Genomic DNA, 22,313 nt, shown 5'->3' on the forward strand with positions numbered 1-22,313 from the left:
AGGTTATAAGTAGCCTAATTCCTGGATATTTATTTGATAATTCTTTATTAATTACTAATGAGTTCCCTATATTCTCACTTTAGAATACTGTTCCAGGTTTTAAGTAATTCCTGAAGAATTATCTAATAATTATTTGTTAATTACCAATTAATGTCCTTATATGTTCACTTTAGAATACTGTTTCAGGTTATAAGTAGCCTAATTCCTGGATAATAATTTGATAATTATTTATTAATTACTAATGAGTTCCCTATATTCTCACTTTAGAATACTGTTCCAGGTTCTAAGTAATTCCTGCAGAATTATTTGATAATTATTTATGAATTACTAATAAGTTCCCTATATTTTCAGTTTCCCTCAGTCATTGCCTCAAACATGAATTTACTCAATGGCATTCTATGCTAAGGAAAACAGACACACACAGTACTGTATATAAAATATAAAAACTAATCTGAGGTTAGTTTTGTATGACTGTTCATTAGTAGTTACTTCTTAGTTATTTTTCTTGAACCTTAATTAGTAGATAATTAGTAGTAGTTCTTCAAGAGTTATGACAGAATTCATTATTTATTGATTAACTAACTGTTACTTAACACAATCATAAAAATATATTACATACTGATTAGTTAACACATCTTCCTTAGTAGTTAACAGTAGTGAAGAAGTATTTAATGAATAATTACCTATTAGTTCTTCAATAATTACTTATTAGTTATGCAGTAAGTAAGATACAGTATTCTAAAGTGTTACCAATAATTTGATATAATTTTATTACCATGTCATTCAAAGTTGATAAGCACTCGAAAGATATATCTTACCAAATTTGTTTATTTTCCTAAGTGTGTTCCCCGAACTATACCTTAGAAAGCTACTTAAGATATACCTTCTTAAGTGCGACGTGACCCGGCGCTGTCCGTGGCCATGGTGATGAATTGTTTGAAATCGATGGCTCGACAATCAATTATTCTCTCGTGCAGGGGCTGTTTATGTGAAAAAGCTGTCATCTTTATAAAAGAAGCACTTCAGAAATAGTTGAAATTGCAATTTATTATGATTATTGGATATTATAAAAAATAATCCAAACTATAATAGCCTATAATAGCCTAACCTACATATTTTAAAATTGTAACATATAGCCTATTGCTGCCACAATAACCTTTTCAAAAATTTACGTGCCACCTTTTCTTTCCCATTTTTGTTCGCTGAGGTGGAGCTGCGATGAAATATTGTCCATCCATCCATCTTCTACCGCTTATCCGGGGCCGGGTCGCGGGGGCAGCAGTCTAAGCAGGGATGCCCAGACTTCCCTTTCCCTCGACACTTCCTCCAGCTCTTCCGGGGGGACACTGAGGCGTTCCCAGGCCAGCCGGGAGACATAGTCTCCCCAGGAAGGCGTCCAGGAGGCATCCGGAAAAGATGCCCGAGCCACCTCAACTGACCCCTCTCAATGTGGAGGAGCAGCGGCTCTACTCTGAGCTCCTCCCGAGTGACCGAGCTTCTCACCCTATCTCTAAGGGAGCGCCCAGCCACCCTGCGGAGAAAGCTCATTTCGGCCGCTTGTATCGGGGATCTTGTCCTTTCGGTTATGACCCAAAGCTCATGACCATAGGTGAGAGTAGGAACGTAGATTGACCGGTAAATCGAGAGCTTCGCCTTGCGGCTCAGCTCCTTCTTCACCACGACAGACCGGTACATCGACCGCATTACTGCAGAAGCTGCACCGATCCGTCTGTCAATCTCCCGTTCCATCCTTCCCTCACTCGTGAACAAGACCCCGAGATACTTGAACTCCTCCACTTGAGGCAGGAACTCTCCACCAACCTGAAGCGAGCAAGCCACCCTTTTCCGACTGAGGACCATGGCCTCGGATTTGGAGGTGCTGATTCTCATCCCAGCCGCTTCACACTCGGCTGCAAACCGTCCCAGTGCATGCTGGAGGTCCTGGTTTGATGAGGCCAACACGACCACATCATCCGCAAAGAGCAGAGATGAAATCGTGTGGTCCCCAAACCTGACCCCCTCCGGCCCCTGGCTGCGCCTAGAAATTCTGTCCATAAAGATTATGAACAGAACCGGCGACAAAGGGCAGCCCTGCCGGAGTCCAACACGCACCGGGAACAAGTCTGACTTACTGCTGGCAATACGAACCAAGCTCCTGCTCCGGTCGTACAGGGACCGGATAGCCCTTAGCAAAGGGCCCTTCAAAAACAATATGAAATATTGTTCTTGTGTAAATACTTTCCAGCATTTCAGTAATAAAAGTTTACATCTTGCGTACGGTGCTCGGCAGTGATCAAAAAGGATTCAAACCGTGAATTTGAATCTCTTGTAAACTCGGAGATTTGGATTCAGACGGAAATTAAATTACCACACGACCTGTTTGCCAAAAAAGTATGGAAGCTTGTTTCCGCCACAAAAAAAAAAAAAAAAAAAAAAAAAAAAGATAATTGCGACTTTTTATCTCACAATTGCGAGTTTACATCTCGCAATTCTGACTTTATTTCTCAGAATTGGGAGATATAAAGTCAGAATTGCGTGATATAAAGTCAGAATTCTGAGATATAAAGTCAGAATTGGGAGATATAAAGCCACAATTGCGTCTTATAAAGTCAGAATTCTGACTTTTTTTCTCGCAATTGCGACTTTATATCACGCAATTCTGACTTTATATCTCAGAATTCTGACTTTATATCACACAATTCTGACTTTATAACACATAATTGCGAGTTTATATCTCGCAATTCTGACATCTTTTCTCAGAATTGTGAGATAGGGCCTATAAAGTCCAATTCTAAGGGGAAAAAAAGACGGACTTTTTTTTTTTTACCTTAAAATAGTTTATATCTCAGAATTCTGACTTTATAACACGCAATTGCGACTTTATATCATGCAATTCTGACTTTATATCTCCCAATTGCGTGATATAAAGTCAGAATTCTGAGATATAAAGTCAGAATTGCGTGATATAAAGTCGCAATTGCGAGAAAAAAAGTTAGAATTCTGACTTTATAAGACGCAATTGTGACTTTATATCTCGCAATTCTGACTTTATATCTCAGAATTCTGACTTTATATCACGCATTTCTGACTTTATATCTCCCAATTCTGACTTTATTTCTCCCAATTCTGACTTTATATCTCGCAATTCTGACTTTATAACACGCGATTGCGACTTTATTCTACGCAATTCTGACTTTATATCTCGCAATTCTGAAACTCGCAATTGTGAGATAAAAAGTCGCAATTATCTTTTTTTTTTGTGGCGGAAACAAGCTTCCATAAAAAACAGAAGGTACTAATTTGGCCAGGGATTTTTACGTGGATTGGGTGAGAAAAACACTGATCTTATGGATTCGGACGGCACTAAAATCACCGACTTACCCCTGTAAATGTTTAAAATACCGGACGAGCCCATGAGAAACAATATTAGCGTCCGAATAGGACTTAACTGACAGTAGCCTATGCTTTCACTGGCCTTTAAAAGAGCGTTTTAATTCAATTAATAATATTGTATAATAATATAATTAAAAATCTAACAACAATCAGTGTAATGACAATTTTATTCTTTGCATGAAAACACTTGAATTAGCCTAATTTAATACTGTCTGGGTGTATTAAAACTTCAGAATTATGTTCATTTAGACCTGCAAAAACGCTAAGAGAGAGCTACGAATGGTCCAGACCAACCTTACGAAAGTGTGACTTACAGAAGATATACTTAGCGTACGAACGTTTCGGGAACCGTCCCATAAGGTTAAGAGAGAGGTTAAGCAATAGGTTAAGAACTTCTTAGAGATAAGAACGCTTTGGGAAACCGGGCCCAGGTCTATATTAAGTGAAGTCAAGTCAAAATTATTCATATGCTCAATTCACATTGTTTTAAAGCAGCTTCACAAAAAGTCATATAGGCCTATATAAGCTTTAATATTGAGCAGTTCAGGGCTGGGAGATATAAATAAATATGTTGCTGATATAAATTGTACAATGTTTGAGATTTAGCTATATTACAGTATATTTATTAATTTACCCAGCAGATAAGTCAGTGCCACTTTAAGTGAGCAATGAGCAAGACTGCATTAAATTAGCCCACTAGCATTGCAAGGAGAGATAGCCTAGGCTGATAGTAGACACTATTTTCTGAATGTCATGTAGGGCTCTGTAATTTTACATCATTCATTTATGCTTCTTCATTTTTCCATTAGGATCGGTGAATAAAAACAAACTCTGGATTTTAACTCGGGTAAGACATAGTTCCGAAAGTGTTTTATTTTATTTTAAACTTTTCGTGGCAAATAAGACAATAATAGGCAACCAAATAATACAAGCCCTGGTCATTGTTTTTTTCTTCTTTTTTTTTCGTACAATTAAAAACCCTGCAGTGCTGAAGAGTAAAAAATAAATAAAAATAATAATAATATACACTCACCTAAAGGATTATTAGGAACACCTGCTGAATTTCTCTATAATGCAATTATCTAATCAACCAATCACATGGCAGTTGCTTCAATGCATTTAGGGGTGTTGTCCTGGTCAAGACAATCTCCTGAACTCCAAACTGAATGTCAGAATGGGAAAGAAAGGTGATTTAAGCAATTTTGTCAGACGGGCCGGTCTGAGTATTTCACAATCTGCTCAGTTACTGGGATTTTCACGCACAACCATTCCTAGGGTTTACAAAGAATGGTGTGAAAAGGGAAAAACATCCAGTATGCGGCAGTCCTGTGGGCGAAAAATGCCTTGTTGTTGCTAGAGGTCAGAGGAGAATGGGCCGACTGATTCAAGCTGATAGAAGAGCAACTTTGACTGAAATAACCACTCGTTACAACCGAGGTATGCAGCAAAGCATTTGTGAAGCCACAACACGCACAACCTTGAGGCGGATGGGCTACAACAGCAGAAGACCCCACCGGGTACCACTCATCTCCACTACAAATAGGAAAAAGAGGCTACAATTTGCATGAGCTCACCAAAATTGGACAGTTGAAGACTGGAAAAATGTTGCCTGGTCTGATGAGTCTCGATTTCTGTTGAGACATTCAGATGGTAGAGTCAGAATTTGGCGTAAACAGAATGAGAACATGGATCCATCATGCCTTGTTACCACTGTGCAGGCTGGTGGTGGTGGTGTAATGGTGTGGGGGATGTTTTCTTGGCACACTTTAGGCCCCTTAGTGCCAATTGGACATCGTTTAAATGCCATGGCCTACCTGAGCATTGTTTCTGACCATGTCCATCCCTTTATGACCACCATGTACCCATCCTCTGATGGCTACTTCCAGCAGGATAATGCACCATGTCACAAAGCTCGAATCATTTCAAATTGGTTTCTTGAACATGACAATGAGTTCACTGTGCTAAAATGGCCCCCACAGTCACCAGATCTCAACCCAATAGAGCATCTTTGGGATGTGGTGGAACGGGAGCTTCGTGCCCTGGATGTGTATCCCACAAATCTCCATCAATTGCAAGATGCTATCCTGTCAATATGGGCCAACATTTCTAAAGAATGCTTTCAGCACCTTGTTGAATCAATGCCACGTAGAATTAAGGCAGTTCTAAAGGCGAAAGGGGGTCAAACACAGTATTAGTATGGTGTTCCTAATAATCCTTTAGGTGAGTGTATATATTAATTAAAACAGATATTTTGTCGATCTATAGCAAATATTATTATTTATGTGCTCAATAGCGTATTTAAGTAATAAATGTTCATATCACTTCTCTGCTGGGTATTTTATTTAATTTTTGAAAAAGGCTACAGTAGGCTATATTGCACAGATTTACAGCAGTGATTTTTTTTATAGTTAGGCTATGGCTATATTAATATTTGAAACTATTTGTATCCCATACACGCAGATTATAACATGAACACATGCTGGGGTGGATAAATAAATAATTTGATTTTTAATACCTGATGTCAGTCACAGATAGTCGTAGGCCTACATGTTAAAAAAAGGCAAGCATTGGATAACAAATCTCGTTAAAAAAAATCAACAACAAACAAACGGTCGTGCTTTAAAATTGAAAAGCAGCTGCTTGCGTTCGGGTTTGTCCGATGTCTTCCTTTAATACAGTAAATAATTGTCATAATTTGCGTAAAATTCCGAGTTTGAGCGTATCCACCGATCCTAATGGAAATCGCCAAGTGAAAGCCAAGTGAATGACGCGCCAATGTAAAACAGCTCTATTAGCCTGAAGTACACTGAGGTGCTGTCACCAAGCGTTCGTTTTTAAAACTTCATCTATTCTGTGTCTTAAAGGTGGTATCAGTGATTTCAGGCCCAAAAATATTTTTATCACATTCATCTAATCTTTCCTAACGATCCGCTTGCTGCCCGCCCCATAAGCATGCCGTCAAAAAACGCGTCTCTGTAGGCAGCCTAGGCTCTGAGATTTGCACACAAAAACAAATGGTTTAGCCAAACACTCAAAACCAAAACAAATAGTGTTCCAACCAATCACCGACAGGGGGAGGGTGTTGTGAGTTTTTGTGCTCGTGCACGGCTGCGCGCGAAGTCAGAGCTGAAGAAAAAGCTGGCTCAAAACCTCACAACACCCTCATGGAGGGGGGGCAGGGGGCTGGGTTGGAAAATATGTGACGTCATTATGTTGTGGCCAACGACAAGACATGAAATTTCTCTGTACTGTATATGTGTTGTAGCCATTAAAGAAAACATTTAGTTTCATATTTATGTTTAAATATTAAAGGCTAATGTTATTTTTTAGTTGAATCAATGTTGATTATGAAAGTGAGCATGCAGCATGAGAAAGATAAAGATAGGCTACATCATGAGATGTGCAATATATCTGGAGACATGGAGTGGGTAAGACATGATTTTTACCACTTCATTAAGTTTTGTTTTGCAGAAAGACTATTTTTAAAAGATTTTCGTTTTGTATAAATTGTATCTTAAATTTGATCAATGTTTTATCAACCAATTGCCTGTATTTAATAAATAAGACGCAAATATATAGCAGACAATGTAATAAGGCACCGACACGATCACTTGCATTGCACGTGAACTGGAGGGCGCCGAAACTCAGCTTGTGCATCACAGATTTTAGAAATATAGGCTATCTATTATAGAAAGCTTGAAAAGTCTACTTTTAAACGAAAATATTCAAAACTAAAAGAAATAGGCTATTCTCTGATTATATAATCCATTATGGAATGTGTATTTCACACGCATTTCTCTCTGGCGTTCATGGCGAGTCTGCATCGCCAACTCTATCTTTGCAGCATCACAGAAAACACCAGTTTATTAATAAACAATTAAATGTCTCCTTGCTATTTTTGACACATTCATAATTTTGCCGGTTCTTTGTGGTTTTGTCGTAAAAATATACATATTTAAAACTTAATAAACGAAAATAACTGGCTTCCGGTAGCGGTCGACGCGCGTTCACAGAGATGGATGCTGGTGTATGACGTAGGACATAGCGTAGGAAGCGTCGGGACATAGAACGAACGTAGAGTTTTGTCAGAGACCTTTCTCACAATAACCGGAAATACGTAATCGTTGTGGAAGCGAAGTTCCTGTCAAGCGTTAACACACCAGAAAAACATAAATGCGGGCAAGTTTAAAATGGATCAAAGAGTCTACACAATTAACTTCATTAACGGATTTGCCAAATATTACATTTGCTGATGTGACGACTCGTAGAGGAAAACTCCGTCACCAAAAAGAAAAAAACGAAATAAAGGGTAAAAAAATTTCCACACGGAATTTGTCCATAAATATCAAGGTAAGTAGAGAGCGAGGCTAACTGTTACTGAACTGTTAACTAAAATGACACATCATTAGCGTGTCAATAGCTCTTGCTATTAGTATTTCCGGTCACAAATACGCAAGTTGTGAGAAAGGTCTATAAGGGGAGAAGTGCCACTCAATAAACTTCTGGTTGCAGTTCCACTCTTGTTCCATATGAGGGGTTCCATACCTCACAGGACGAGTGCAGAATGAATGGAGGTCTATGGAGCTATACCGCTCAAAATCCATTTTTCTTAGGATATAATTTTTTGTCTAGTAATTTGAATGTTGTTTTCGAAAGGGGATGCAAAGAAATTACACATTGCTTGGTGTTAGATTTTTTAGAGTCACTTATATGCTTTAAAAAGTCTTTCAAAATGTCAATGACGTCCAGTGCCAGACGCCAGGCACTGGACTGGATTACCAGTTATCTATCTGGGAGAAAACAGTTTGTGGAAATGGGTGAATATAAGTCTGAGTGTATGGCGGTTGCTTGTGGGGGGGTCCCCCAGGGTTCGATTTTGGGTCCAAAATTATTTAACATATATATAAATGATATATTTCTAGTTTCTAAACTGCTAAAGTTAATATTATTTGCTGATGATACTAATATACTTTATTCTGGAAATGAGTCAAGTAAAGTAATTGATACTATAAATAATGAATTTAACAAAGTTAAAAAATGGATGGATAGTAATAAATTATCACTGAATATAGAGAAAACTAAGGTAATAACATTTGGTAATTATAGAAATAAGGATAATGAATATATTAAAATTGATAATATAATAATTGAAAATGTAAAGGAAATTAAGGTATTGGGTGTGATAATAGACAATACACTCAGTTGGAAGCCCCATATCAGACACATACAAAACAAAGTCGCCAAGAACGTTGGAATTATAAATAAAATAAAGCAATTTTTAGATTACAATTCACTTCATATTTTGTATTGCTCATTAGTTCTTCCATACTTCATCTATTGCATAGAGATCTGGGGAAACAATTTTATTTATATAATTGATATATAATTAACAATTATATAAATTTTTATGATATTGATGTTTAAAAATATCATTATTATTAAATACATTATTATTAAATTGATAGTCTATTAATGCTGTAACTGTTATTGTTATACTAATTACTACTATTATTTATTAATCCATAGATATTGTAATATCATACAAGGTAGTTAATTGTGTGTGGGATTGAATAAGCGCTATAGCTTCTTCCCACTCCTTTTTGAACAATGACGTATTTTTTTCTTTCTTCTTTTATTTTTTGTTTATTTTCTTCTTTTTTGTTTTGTTGTACATAATGATTTGTATCGTTTGATTGTTGTTTTTTAATTTGTCTTATTGTTCAAATAAACTTTTCAATTCAATTCAATTCAAAAAAAGAATGCTGACGTCATTAGCAGAATGCTAGCTGTTATGGTGGGCAACAACAACTCAACCTGTAAGAAATGGAAAATAAATAAGTACTCGTTCATTCAACTTTCGATCTATAACCCATGTTGAACTTGCAAAACCTACAATCAAATCTGAGATTTCTCAACGGCAATCGGGTGAAAGAGACAAATTTAGCCGTCTAGCCCCATAGACTCCCATTCATTCTGCACTCATGGCGATCGCCCCCAGTGGAACTCTGGTGGGACTACAACCAATAGGTATTAATAGGGCGTTGGAGTGAACAGGCTTTCCGTAGATGGCTGCGCTGTCACGTTTGTTCTACGTCACGACGCTTCCTACGCTATATGTCCTACGTCATACACCAGCATCCATCTCTGTGAATGCGCGTCGACCGCTACCGGAAGCCAATTATTTTCGTTTATAAAGTTTTAAATATGTATATTTTTTACGACAAAACTGCACGGATTACCCTCAGAAGGCCTTCGCTTATCCCCCTGGACCCGGATGGATTACTTTTGTGAAGGATGCATGCACATTTTGGGACTTGAATGAGGTGGACCCCATTACTTTACATTATAACCACTGAAAGATCTAAGACATTTTCTAAAATAACTGAAAATGTGTTCGTCTGAAAAAAGATTGACATATACATCTCGAACGGCTTGAGGGTGAGTATATCATGGGTTAAATATCATTTTTGGCCAAACTATCCCTTTAAACATGCCCTAAACATGCCCTGCAATTTAATAAAATGAGACATATTATAATGACACTTCATATTTATGGTATTAGATGATTTATTAATTGCATTTAATTGATTGCACTTTCAATAAAACTTTCAACTGGTTTGTAAACTGTGTTTTTTAAACATGTTTGGGCTGGAGTTTTTGATGCATTTAACTGTTACACTGCATGTACACAAGAATATTGAATCTTTTTTTGTGTGCATGTGAGATGAGTAAATGTACGCTCACATTAACGCCTCTGCACTTGGATTTGTCTCAACATGGGGACCGGAGAGTGTCAGACAATAAATGGGGAAACAAAGCAACTTGGGTTACTTATTTGCAAAAGTTACTCAGATATTTTGTTGTAATTTTTAAAAGTAATGCATTACTTTACTTGAAAAGTAATCTGATTACGTAACTCAAGTTACTTGTATGAGTTACCCCCAATACTGCCCTTACATCATTTTTGGTAAACATATACACACATACATACATTATACATACATGCATAAACACCACACACCTGTGTACTGAAATTTAATTGCTGTGCACATTCTGAACGCCACTATCTCATCATCATATCCAGCCCCTTCCTTATAGTTGCTGAATAGGCCTACATTAAAATGTTATTTTGAATAGCATCTAAGGGATTCATTGGGTTTATATGGTGGAAAAATAACAATTGCAGCCTCTTGAGGGCAGAAGAGGAAACATATTACACACTGTAGTCCTGTGTTGTGTCCCAGGAGGTGAAGAGCTGAGTTAGGTTTGAGTTTCACATCAAGCAACTCTTGCTAGTAAATATATCAGATAAAGGCATCAGGTCAAACCTGTGCAAACTATTGAAGAAATCAAACTGAATGTTTGTGTGTATTTCAGAAACAGTGTGATGATTATAGGCATCAAAAGCATTTTGTCAAAAAGTTCAACTTGATTAAAACAAGCAATATGCAACTGAACCTACATGCTGATAATGTATGATTATAAATGAAGTTTGAAAGGCAAATTCATTGCAAGACAGCGCTTTTGCTTTCTCTCTCTTTAGTTAGATGAATAAACAAAACTACATGAACCCTAGTTTCTCCTCCCATCAGTCTCTTCCTCCTCCCATCAGTCTCTTCCTCCTCCCATCAGTCTCCTCCTCCTCCCATCAGTCTCTTCCTCCTCCCATAAGTCTCTTCCTCCTCCCATCAGTCTCTTCCTCCTCCCATCAGCCTCTTCCTCCTCCCATCAGTCTCTTCCTCCTCCCATCAGTCTCCTCCTCCTCCCATCAGTCTCTTCCTCCTCCCATCAGTCTCTTCCTCCTCCCATCAGTCTCTTCCTCCTCCCATCAGTTCATCAGAGAATATAAGCCTCAGTCTCTCAGAGTTAGAGATTGTTCAGTCTGTCAGGATGAAAACAAGAGAGAGGAACTGTGAGGAAGATCTTTCTGGACTGAGATCAGATATGAAAAAGAAACAGGTAATATCTGTTGTAGAAGATTAATGTGTTAATTCATTTTTGAAAACCATTTTTAAAAGCCAGGCTGTATTTCCTTGTTAATTTCAATTCTCTCTCTTTCTTTTTTCTCTGTAGGTCAGAATGAGGATGTCACTGGAAGCTCTGCGTTCTTGTCCTGCTCTTACAGTGTTAAAGTCAAGACACGAGTGTGTATTAAAGACTCAGTGACAGCAGGAATATATGAGACATCATTCAGAGAAATGTTTCAGTTGAGGATCAGGATCCAGAACACAGTGTTTTCTCAGAGGAGTTTAAGAGAGAAGCTTCACTCAGATACTCATGTAAGTCTGAGAACATTTACTCATTTACTGCTGTTCATTTCACTAATACTGGATCAGACGTCACATCAGACAGAAAGACGAGTAAAGCATCCTGCTAAAAAGACCATCTTATTTTTATTATTATATGTCAAACTGGATTATTCTTCAGTGAAACTAGCACAATATTTTATTGTGTTAAAACATGAAAACATTTAAGTTAAAACATGTTATTGGTTTACTATACATGGTAAAAAAACAAAAAACAAAAAAAAAAAACATCATATTATATGTAATTTAATAGTGAAGTAAATTGGTTTTGGCAAGTAAAAACTATGAATTACCAGATAATTTAGGCAGTAAAAATGTTACACATATATGATTACAATTTTTATAAATAATTAGTAATGTACATTAGTGTGTTTTGACTGATATTTGATGTAAATTAATAAATGTTTATTGCATTATTTTAGTGTTGTGTGTTACCCTGATGGTGTTTTTTGCTGTGCACCGTCTATATGAGTATTAACCATGTTTTATTACCAGGCCATTTCTATTTTGCTACCTGTATTATCATGGTGGATATTGGTACATATTAAAGGAAAGGCAAATTTTTTAAGTTAAAGTAGGTATATTAACATTGTATAACTTCATGAAATATAAAGTTGGCACACTGTTAAACTGGAACTAAACTGGAAGATATTTTTTACAGTCTAGTCTAACCAATGAAAATGATAAATAAAATGGTTTTAAAATAGAATAAACAATAAAGATAAAATGAAAAGCTTTTTCTCATATCTTTTATTGATGAATTAAAGCGCATATATGATTAAGATGATTAGAGATTCAATTACTAAGATCAGAAATATTATGATATTACAGTTTTTTTCGATTGCTAAACGACAGTGAGCACAACTGGAGCTACATGTGCAAAACTCTAACTACAGTCTGCACTACCAACAGTCACCTGAGCTAAACAGTTCACATCACCTGCAAAACTCACTCCAGGCAACACAACTCTTAACACACGGCTCAAAACAGGCTCAGTGCAGCCAAACACTATGCACAACCCTCACTGAGATCACACTCACTGCCACTCAGAACACACTGAGAGTAAAAACACTAGCATCAAACACCAATGCAGAAAATACAAACTTTTCATCTTTACAGTTTGAACAATTTCAGTGACTTCATACAAAGTAATATTTTCTTCAAAGAAAAGAGTGACATTCTTTCTCATGATTTATTTAAATTTTTAGAACATAAAAATTCTTTAAGGAAAATTAAAATGAGCAGTTTGCTTCAATAGTCTGTAGTAATTTACGGAATTACAGTATTGAGAAAAAAAGGTAGAAACTAAAAGTACATACTGTAATTCAAACAAATAATTGAGGGGCTAATCCTGTCTCTCTCTAGCATCAGGCCACAGGTTTCATCAACATTACATCACAAGTGTTTGAAAGGCACAAGGCTGAAATCTATTCTGTTTTGAATGTGTGGTTCACAGTTTTGACAGCAGTGTGTTAGCATTTGAACAAAGTGCTGTAAATCCACAGTGTTGTGCAGGTTGTGGTTAAAGTCATGGGATAAGTGTGTAGAGTTTTGAAAACTGTGTCAAGCAATGAAAAACGAACTAGAGTTTGGTCCACATGAACTGCTGCTGTGCAGACTGTAGTTAGAGTTTTGCACATGTGACTCCAGTCGTGCCCACTGTCGTTTAGCAATCGAAAAAAACTGTAATAATGGTGAAAATTCAGCAGAAGATCATGAGTCTTGATTATAGCCTACCAAAGTATATTTAAGATGAAGAATATCTGCGCATGTCTGATCATTCACATGATTTCCTTTGACGTCACTTACGTCTGATGTCATACGCAGAACGCTTTGAATACGGAAGCTGAAGAGTTACAATACTTTCTGTTGAAAAGTAGTATTTCACCCTAATTAAAAAAAAAGAATTTTTATGCAGTATAGTCAAATAAAACATATATTGATAATATTGGTCCACCATGATGATCAGGTATGTTTGCTGAATGCAGAATGAAACGCTGTTTGCACACACATGCACTTCTCAGCAGTGAAGGCCTGATGTAGCGTTAGCTTGTTGCTCGTGTTCGTGTTTGGCCTGCTGTGTTTTGGTTGTCAAATGCTTTATTTAAACTAAAATTAAAAGGGATTTTTTAATGTTGTTTAAATATTAAATATGAATTGGTTACGTAATGATTATAAAGTTTGAATGCATTGTTTATCTCTTCTAACTATTATTTTGATTAAGAGCAGTTAGCATTAGCACATTTATTTTATTTTTTTTTTTGGTAAGTTGCAGGTAGTTTTATTTGATAGTAGTTTGATTTGAAGTAAATTCAAGGTTTTATCAATAGGATAAGAAGGGTAAAGTTGCCCCCTTAACCCTTATGTGCTGTTGGGGATGTTTTCATCCACTATGGGGTATTTTTGAGTCTAAATTTGGCCATAACTTTTTCTGTGTTTCAGCAAATGGAATGATTTTTGGTGACAAATCTTATTTTGACACATATTTTGGGAAAATGCTTTGAAATTTTTCAAAAACTCAACAGTACACTGTGGGCAAATTTACTACCCTTTCGTTATGTTTGTGGCTGAAAACAGCCACTACTTTACAGTTTTTTACAATCACTTTGTTACTATTTTCAGAACCTTGATGTCATTTTTCACAACTCTAGACACAAAACTCACAACCAATGATCAAAATGCACATTTTTCAAAACTCTAACCCTTTTCTCAATTGCTTGGATACAATACACATAAAACTTAGATCATTTGTTCATTCAACAAAAATCACCTGTTCAATATGACACAACTTAACATCAAAGTATTACTATTTCAAAAGGCAATTCACACATTACATTTCAAATGAGTGTCTATTCATTTCCTTACATTGATCTAACTATCAATTGATACAACTGCTCAAAATGATAAGAAACTATTGCATTACTCTGAATGCATAGTTGTATGGAAACAGACAAACAATCTTCCATGTTTACTAAATCATGAAAGTTTCAAGATAACGATATTCATTGTCACCAATTAGCATGGAGCATGAACCAATTAGACTACAATATCCATGGATGTAGCCTAATATTTGATCATACTGCTTCATCAGACACTGTGTCTATGGTCCCAAACACTGTACTACCTTTTCAGACTATGTACAGTATTGACAGCACTGCACTGTATAGATCATCACTCCTGTTCTGTTTCTTACAGTACAAGCAAGCAAGTTGAGGAACACTGCATTTGATGTTTTACAGTACTGTCTTTTCTTTTCTATTTCATAGCTAATTATTTTTTGCTTTGATTCAAATAAACCTATGTTGTGATTGTACTGTAGTGTTTTGCATCAATATATTACAAACTTTGTTCAATGATTCCACTGTAGTATTCTCTCTACTACTGCAGTGCCTTTACAGAGATGTATTTACTGTACATGTAGTGCCATAATGAAACCTGTATCACCTATTTTGTTCTACAATATTTAATGATTGTTCGAACAATGACACAATGAAACTATCAGTTGCTTGTGTGTGGGTGATCTATAGTTATGTCTCAACGGTATTTCACAGTAAATTAGTTTTTTGAACCAATGATTGTGCAAGTGCAAGATTTCTTTAAAGATGTGAATACACAATGCAATGTTTTGAACAGTAGATAGCCTGTGTTACAAGTGATAACCGTTTTGAGTTTTGTGTCTAGAGTTTTGAAAAATGACATCAAGGTTCTGAAAATAGTAGCAAAGTGATTGTAAAAAACTGTAAACTGCTGTAAAAATTTATCAGATAAATATTTTTTTCAATTTTTTTTTGCATAAATCTATTAATCAACCTCAGTCCTGCTCAAAAATACTAAATGTTTAAAAAAAAATCAGGATTTTAACTCTTTAATTGCCAAATTTGTAAATGATGTCACTGATTTGGGAAAAAAACACACACAAAATGACTCATTTTCAATATAAAATGTGATTGTGGACTGGATTTTTTTTTACCTTTTATCACAGTCTTGGACATGTCAAAGATTAGAAACAACATTGGTTTTGATGCATTGTTAGTTTTTGTGCAGCATCAGATTTTAACTTTTTCTCCCTCATTTACTGTTCGTGGCTGTTTTTGCCCCATTGACTTCCATTATAACCACATTTTTTGATTGCAAAGCCATGACACCATATAATCATGCATTTTTGATTGTTGGTGGTTTTCCCTGTTGGGAAGAGGTAAAATTTGTAATTTTTACTGTTGATAACCGGGTGGCACCATTAACCCTTTAGATAGGCCTGTGCCAAAAAAAGCTTAGTTTCTGGCTTTTACATGGAGTTATATGGAGTATAACAGCATAATAAAGTGTGTGTGTGTGTGTGTGTGTGTGTGTGTGTGTGTGTGTGTGTGTGTGTGTGTGTGTGTGTGAGCTCACCTTGATGCGTCTGAGAAAATCAAAATATGCACCTCAGCTCTCAGAACTGCATGGAGTAAACAAAAACAAAGTAAGTGTATTTATGCATCTGCTGCCTTTTGATGGTGAGAAATGCAGACTAAACAAAAACAAAGCAAGTGGATTTAAACGCGTGCATGCAAGCCTGCTGGTCATTTGATGGTGAGAAGAGCAGCAAGCAACATGAGAAAGGGCTTGACTTGTAGTGAAGTTTTAGAGATGATTATGCAGCCTGACCCTTCCAGCGAGCTGCAGGGTGTATCGTCTTCTCCCTCTGACACCACAGACTCAGGAGAGTCAGATCCTGATTTGGATGTGGCACCCTCATCATCCTCTCTAGCTTCCACTGAAGGCGAGGAGGATTCGGAGGATCCTGGATCTGGGTGGATTGGGAGAAACGGCGAAGTGTGGTTTTCCACCAACGCGGAGACAACTCCCTTTCTTCAGCCTGCCAGAGGCGTGACTCCAGGGCCGACGCGCTATGCCTTCGCAAGGGTCCAGAACATGGATTCCGTGTTCAATCTGTTTTTTACGGAGGAGATGATTGACCTCATTGTCAGCATGACTTGCGTCAACACATACATGTTTGTACAGTCATACAAACATGTATGACTATGCCTTGTGATGGCATAGCGCGTCGGCCCTGGAGTCACGCCACTGGCAGGCTGAAGAAAGAGAGTTGTCTCCGCGTTAGTGGAAAACAACACTTCGCCGTTTCTCCCAATCCACCCAGATCCAGGATCCTCCGAATCCTCCTCGCCTTCAGTGGAAGCTAGAGTGGATGATGAGGGTGCCACATCCAAATCAGGATCTGACTCTCCTGAGTCTGTGGTGTCAGAGGGAGAAGACGAAACATCCTGCAGCTCGCTGGAAGGGTCAGGCTGCATAATCATCTCTAAAACTTCACTACAAGTCAAGCCCTTTCTCATGTTGCTTGCTGCTCTTCTCACCATCAAATGACCAGCAGGCTTGCATGCACGCGTTTAAATCCACTTGCTTTGTTTTTGTTTAGTCTGCATTTCTCACCATCAAAAGGCAGCAGGTGCATAAATACACTTACTTTGTTTTTGTTTACTCCATGCAGTTCTGAGAGCTGAGGTGCATATTTTGATTTTCTCAGACGCATCAAGGTGAGTTCACACACACACACACACACACACACACACACACACACACACACACACACACACTTTATTATGCTGTTATACTCCATATAACTCCATGTAAAAGCCAGAAACTAAGCTTTTTTTGGCACAGGCCTATCTAAAGGGTTAATGGTGCCACCCGGTTAACAACAGTAAAAATTACAAATTTTACCTCTTCCCAACAGGGAAAACCACCAACAATCAAAAATGCATGATTATATGGTGTCATGGCTTTGCAATCAAAAAATGTGGTTATAATGGAAGTCAATGGGGCAAAAACAGCCACGAACAGTAAATGAGGGAGAAAAAGTTAAAATCTGATGCTGCACAAAAACTAACAATGCATCAAAACCAATGTTGTTTCTAATCTTTGACATGTCCAAGACTGTGATAAAAGGTAAAAAAAAAATCCAGTCCACAATCACATTTTATATTGAAAATGAGTAATTTTGTGTTTTTTTCCCCCCCAAATCAGTGACATCATTTACGAATTTGGCAATTAAAGAGTTAAAATCCTGAATTTTTTTTAAACATTTAATATTTTTGAGCAGGACTGAGGTTGATTAATAGATTAATGCAAAAAAATTTGAAAAAAATATTTATCTGATACATTTTTACAGCAGTTTAAAGTAGTGGCTGTTTTCAGCCACAAACATAACGAAAGGATGTAAATTCTAACAATGCACAAGGGTTAAAAGCAGTTCGATGTGTGAGCGCCAAGTGTCGTAATCAGCTTCGTTACTCGGTCTGGGAATCTTTCCAGAAAAGGAACGAAGCCTCATTGGAGATTGCAAGTGTGGGCTAACATCTTCCCTCCGTACAATATGCTCAACGACCACCTTCTGTATTTCTGCTGGGTTTATGTCACTCACTGAAAGGGACGGAGCTTTCCCTCCATTAGTGAACAGGACTGAATCAGTGGTACTTAAGCAATTTCCTTCCCGGGGGGCATCCATAAGTGAGACGAGGGGCTGTTGATCTTCGGGGGTAGGAGGTTGAAATGTCACAACTGGAGTCTCAACATGTGAAGGGGAGACATGTATACCTATGGGTTTCATAGCTTCGATATCTTCACCAATCTGGGACATTATCTCTTTCAACACCTCCCCATAGTCTTTGCCACTTAGCTTGGCTAAGCCCTTTAATTCAGCTAGATATGTTTTTGTAACATTACTGCCAATCTGCGTAGTGTACACACTGCTTAATGCGTTTACAACATATTTAGCACATGGATCACCTTGCTCTGTGTATGTGTATGGCAGAAGTGGCTCTAAGTTCACTAAAGCTGAACCACTCGAAAACTCAATGATCAGGTTTTGGTAAAATTCGGATTTAGAATCATCAACGAGAAGGGCTCTTTCGATGGAACCGTACTTCTTAAGGAAGTCAACAACTTTCTCATCCTGATCTGCTACCTGTGTTACCCCACTAACGATCACTGCATTCGGAATTTTAACACCTGACTTCTGTATGAAATCCATTTTGCATATTCTTTCAATATTGACATTCAATGTCTCTGGCTCCTGGCTGGCTCGCCAATAATGTAACCCTTATTACGAAGTAGTAGAAATAATGTACATAGGTTTAATAGTCCAAGTAGTCGTAGAGGCTATCATGAATATGATTTGGACCAGAATCAGAAGTCGCTAAATTGTTAAGAGCCTGAGAATTGAATATCAATATGAAAAAAAAAATGCCACACCAGAATGACAGTTTAGATAACCTGTATTAAATTCACAGGGTGGAACATACATACAAAGAAAGAAAACACATTTATGAAAAATAACAAACTAAAATAATAAAGTGCGCACGTAAACAAAACAAAACCCTCCTTTTCAGTATCTTTGAGCTCAGTTCGTCCTCGGTTCAACTTGCCTTGGTTGACAAGAGTTCAGTTTCACCGTTGGGGCCCTTTTTTTTCGTTTGAGTTAGTGTTTGTCCTACCACAACAAAGATGAAGAGGATGATCCGGGCAGTTCGTCTAAAGCGATTTGATTCGTTGTCAAACACGATTGGCTCGCCACCCAGCCACCTGGACTGGGAATCAATGAATCTCTGGAAGAACGTCTGGATCTGTATCACTCCATGGAAAGGATCTCTGCACGATGTTCCCAACTCTTACCAAAACCTGACCTATAAATAAGGCCAAATCATTTCTTTCAATTACCATTCAGTAAATAAATGGACTGCTACAGGATACTACAAAATAAAATGAGATAATATTTCAGTACACCCATAATGCAAATAAAAATATTTCTCTCGTTGTACAACAGCTCTTATGTTTCTTCTCAGGTATCAAAACTATATGAATTTCTCTCTAGTATCAAAAAAAAATTAATTTACATAAATTGCATCCTTCATAAAGAGACATTTCAAATTCAAGTTTTATGAAACCTTACGGTAGTAACATTAACAGTATGCAGAATAAAACTGCATGAATTGCATGTAAACATTAATCAAATTGTATCACTTTCAATTAGAGGCATTAAGGCATTAGTGTGCTTATTTATCCCCCTCTGCACCGGTAACAGTGGAAAGAATGCACTAAAAATTTACCTCTTTAAGCTTCAGTGACCACAATTAAATCCACAATTTTTAACTTCATTATTTAACAACCTAACTATTTAACAACAGTATGAAAAGTTAACATTTCTTTTTATAACCCACAAACAAAATAATTTGTTGGTTTCAAAGACATTAACCAGTATTTCGCTAGCCTATTGTGGCTAATTACCTTATTAACATGCACACAGCAGGCTTCACACCTTTAGCTTTACACAATGAGCAACTTTGCATTGATTCACCCATTAACACAGATTAACATAGATGCTAGCGAACTCATAAACTCAGCAACTAGGTTAAATACAAAAATGGGCATCAAAACCCTGGCCTGTTAGCATGAATATTAGCGAACTCAGATGCCTAGGTAAACAACTCACCATTTTAACGGAATTCACTGCCTTTAGCTCCGTGACAACAGTGGATTCAGGCACAGCTTTCGTTTACACTCTATATTACAACAAGGTATAGTCAGTATAAGCAATAATGATTACAAAACTTGTTTAATTCACGCCATATTGTTTTCTCATCTTACCAAGCAGATAACGCAGCCTCCTATGCTCAAGTGCAAGCGCCAAAAGAACGTGCAGTGACGCAAAACTAGAGGCGTAACTGTAACGGAGCCTAGATGGCAGCTGATTGGTTAGTTCAGTGCCTCATAAAATTCACCCATTGGCTCACTTACAAGTCCATCAAAGATACAAAATTAAAGTTAACCCTTTCATGACTGGGTCAGACAGCTAAATAGGGCTTCTCATTATTAAACCTGGCTACAGAAGCTTCAATTGTAACATACTGTAATACATCCATATATGAGCATGTTTTATTATCACATCTGTGTGTTTACTCTTTTAAATAAAAAGCTTGTGTGGAGACACAGAGTCAGTGAATATTGTGTGTGATATAATTCCCAGCAGAAAGTCAGAAACAGGATTCAGACTATGAGAACTGAACTGAAAGTTTCCTGGTGATTTTCTGAGTGGAAACTCCATCAAACTCAGCAATCTTCAATACGCTGATGTAGGAAAATACACCTAAAATCACAAACTCATCTGAACTTCAGACTGTACAGCTGATCATCAGTGATGTGTGAAATTGGGTAGTTTGTGTGTTAAGTTTTTAATTCAAACAAAGTTGTGTTGTTACAGACATTGTTTAAAATCTTCAGTATTCTCAGATATATTCAGAGCTTTGTGTTTCATTGTACGCAGACAATCTCTTTTTCATCTGTTGTTTTTCATCAAGTTTTTGGATATTTATTTGGGTATTTATATTGGATATTTTAATAAAACAATTTTTTTCATAACCAAAAGATAAATAAGGTATACACTTCCCTTACATGGTTTCTACTAGGAAAAACACCACAAGGATTCTCTGAAAAGAATGTTTGAACTCCAAATAAATGTTTCCTCATCATAACCAACCTACACTTTGTAGACACTGAATATACAGTCTATTTAAAGGTTTATTATGAAAAGTATCAGAGTTGTTCAACTGGTTTAGATTGTGGAGAACTATCACTATCAGCCTATTGGAGGCAGAAGAGCAAACTGCAATTCTCTACAGAATATGATGTCTTGCTTTAGTTTGGCCATGAAGACATCAACCTTAACCTTTGTTTTAATTATATATGGAAAATTAACAAGTTTCAATGGTCAAGACAAACCAAACATGCAAGAATAATATATGTCAGTAAAACTTTGTAAAGACATTAAAGCCAAACCTGGAGGTGTGTTTTGAGGCAGTGCACTGGGGCTCTTTGAGGGTCCATGAGGCTTTAATGTTCTCTAAGAGCCCCAGCCGGATCTCAGCACCAGAACGTCATAAATACATGGATCTCTTCATGTGTGTGTATATGACAAACATCTTGGAGCTAAACACCACTCTACTAGTCAATGAAACACATACAGTATAATAATGGCATTAGGTCAAGCCAGAAACAGTATGATGACAATAGGAACCAAAAGCATTTTGTCCATAATAACACAATACACAATACAATTATACAATACAAAAGAATATACAGTATGTCAAATTCAGGAGAAATATTAATGTTATAACAATACATCAAAATATATAAAGATGTATAAGCCAAACAAATATCAATAAATTCAAAAAGTTAAACTGAAGTAAAACAAGCAAACACACACACACACACACACACACACAACCAAACCTACATGCGTATATGACTTTAAACAAGGCTGATACTGTCATCCCCATGGCGGCCCTCTTCACCATTCCTCCATTCCTCCATGGCTCCTCCCTCCATCATCGCCGGCTGTGATGTCCAGAACATATGACCCAAAGTGGCCTCTTCTCTGTGACATCTAGAACATGTCATATTTCTGGAAATATTCTTGCCACTTTACTCCTAGAAAAGTGTGGCCTATGGATTATTTTAAACTGCAGTGATCCATGCCTGACACTGACAGATGTTGAATGAATTTTCCGACTGTAATACTCCTCTCTCCTTATATAGGGCAGCGGTGGAGATCTA

General features: G+C 37.0%; 1 protein-coding gene and 1 long non-coding RNA gene across 2 annotated transcripts in view; both read right to left on the reverse strand.

Moving 5' to 3' along the window:
• The window catches only part of LOC308702321 (V-set domain-containing T-cell activation inhibitor 1-like), a 460,835-nt gene that overhangs the window by 327,621 nt on the left and 110,901 nt on the right, over positions 1 to 22,313 (reverse strand). The gene's annotated exons all lie outside the window — the stretch shown is intronic.
• On the reverse strand, positions 9,948 to 20,379 carry LOC308701998. Its single transcript, XR_014031550.1, has 4 exons — positions 20,349 to 20,379; positions 20,194 to 20,263; positions 19,130 to 19,387; positions 9,948 to 11,275 (listed from the first exon to the last, which is right to left on the reverse strand). It is a non-coding gene; the product is annotated as an uncharacterized lncRNA (long non-coding RNA).

Source organism: Scardinius erythrophthalmus, assembly GCF_964197995.2.
Source record: "Scardinius erythrophthalmus genome assembly, chromosome: 14".
NCBI lineage: Eukaryota > Metazoa > Chordata > Actinopteri > Cypriniformes > Leuciscidae > Scardinius > Scardinius erythrophthalmus.